The sequence below is a fragment of the Protopterus annectens genome, chromosome 2.part1, assembly GCF_019279795.1.
Source record: "Protopterus annectens isolate FY-2018-M chromosome 2.part1, PAN1.0, whole genome shotgun sequence".
NCBI lineage: Eukaryota > Metazoa > Chordata > Ceratodontiformes > Protopteridae > Protopterus > Protopterus annectens.
This window is the reverse complement of record NC_056729.1, coordinates 883,339,576-883,342,075: the sequence shown is the minus strand read 5'-3', so window position 1 is coordinate 883,342,075 and position 2,500 is coordinate 883,339,576.

Below are 2,500 nucleotides of genomic sequence, written 5' to 3'. Positions count from 1 at the left end.
CATGATGTAATTGCTTTCTCTGGTGTCTAGGATTCCTCTGACTCACATATTTAAGTTCTTTTAAGGGATGATGTGTGTGTTACCCTCAGTGTCTAGTGTTTCCCCCTCAAACTATGTCTTGGTGAAGTTCCAATAAGGCATGATGTGAGTGTCATCCCTGATGTCTAATGTTCCCCTCAACCCACGTCTTTGTTAAGTGCCTTCAGGCATGATGTTATTGTTATCCCTGGTGTCAAGTGTTTCCCTGGCCTATGTATTAGTTAAGTGCTGTTAAGGCACAATATGTTACCTTTGGTGTCTAATGTTTTCCCCAGCCAAAGTCTCGGTAGTGTTGTTAAGGCATTATGTGTTATTCTTGGTTTCTACTCTTCCCCCAACAATGTTGCAGAATTTGTCTGTTAGTCTAAGGTATGACAGCTCACAACCTCATCCCCAAGAAACACATTTACAAATTCATTACACATATACACAGACACACACACACACACACACACACACACACACACACACACACACACACACACACACACACACACACACACACACACACACTTAGCCTACCCCCTCACAACCCCCCTCCAATCCGAACTCCCAGGCAGATACACACTCACACATGCAACTGCTCATATGCAGACATGTACTAATACCCATGCAGATATGTACTAATACCCCAACACTATCTGTCCACTAAACACCCTGGCCCTTACCTCTACTGTGATGGGGAACTTGAATTTTTGTTGTTGTTCATTAACATCATCTTCTCTGAGTGTCTGTCTGAGCAGCCAAGTGCTCTGTATTGTGTGGAACACTCCGCACTTCAGATGTATTTAACCCACTGTTCAGCTGTTCTGCACTGAACAGAAGTGGCTCTACTTTGCGATTTTTGATTGGCTTGTATACCACAATTACAACCAAATGGCATTGCAGTACACAAGCCAATCAAGTAACTGCTCCTGAGGCAAAGAGAGGCAATGAGGATGCACAGAACGCAGCCAAATCACATGCTGCTAGTGGTTTTTGCACCACTGCAATACCTTCTAAAAGGATATTGCAGGGCGCATCATTATTATATTCAGAGTTACGGTCCAATCGTTTTTTAACTGTGTGGCATCCTGGACAGTGTTGGTTTCCTGAGCTGAAGAGAATTTGCTTAAAGGTTCACTCTGATTGTGGATAAGAGGGAGAGAACACAGAATGGATGATTAGGGACTAGGCTGAACAGAAGTTGCTTCTGGCACTGCTGTGCATGCACTGTTTTGGCTTTGCTTGAATTGGGAAGGTCATGGTGGTGCTATTGCTGGTCTGCTGAAAGCTGTTGCTGCCTAGGAGCTATACCCTTGCCTTGGATCATAAGTATTATTATTTTGTTATTTATTCCTTCCTAAGTCCATCTTGTCGACTACTAGACTTGTGGAGCTGCTTTGTTCTCTTACTAAGCAGAGGAAAGTGGCTGAATGTGTAGAGTGGAGGATTGATCAAACATACACTCAGGCAGGAGTAGATCTCCATATTTTTACAAAATGTCTAGATTTTTGCTTCACATTTTTGGTCTGTTCCTCCTAAAATTCTAGTCACTAAAACATTGCATACATTTGAATTTCAGACTGCATATCCTTCGGAAAATGTATGCTAACACAAATCCTGTTTTTCAAGCAACTTTCTAAGTTTATAAGGCAATATTTAAAATTTGTCCCTATTTTTGGACCTGTGTCCACCCATTATTTTAGGCTTTGTCCTGATTTCTTCCTCCAAGCTCCACCACTGATAGTAAACTGCAGTACAGTGGGGTATACACCACTGTGCCATTTTTATACACATTTATTAAATTCTTAAACTTGAAGCAATGATACAGATACAGATGAAGTATTGTTGTTGTTGTGTCTTAAGGCTTTTCCCAGTTAGGGGTTGCCACAGTGGAACTCCGGTCCGCTAATGATTGGTAGTTGATTTTGTTTTATGTGCCGAGTTACCAGCCCTGACGCACAACCTTCAACCAAGGTACGCCCATTCACACGTCACCACGCAGAAGACGCTCAAGCTGAGAATTGAAACGGACAGCGTCTTACTGTGAGGCAACAATGCTACCGCAGCACCACCACCGAGGGTGCTAAATTATGTAATTCTCTTCTCTCTAATTGCCCCAAATCGTTTGAATTTACCTTCTGTTTTTTCTCACCTAATTTTGCTTATTTGACTTACGTATTGACCAGTCCTTGATTTTGACTCCAGTGTTAGCTCTGTCCCTTTTAATCCCTCCTAAAACTGATGACATTTGGAGTAAAGACAGTGAATTACAGTTAACAAATGACAAGAATTAGAATTACTAAACTTATTTCAAAATATGTGTATTAATGTAAAAGTAGCTATATTTTAAGTATCCCAGATTAATTCTGGATTTGTTCCTGATTCTGTTCTGATTTGTCCTTTATTGGTTGAGTCAACAGATTTAGTTGGAGATGGAGAAGATGTGGAGGGGTTGTAAAAAACTGGTGCTGAAGAC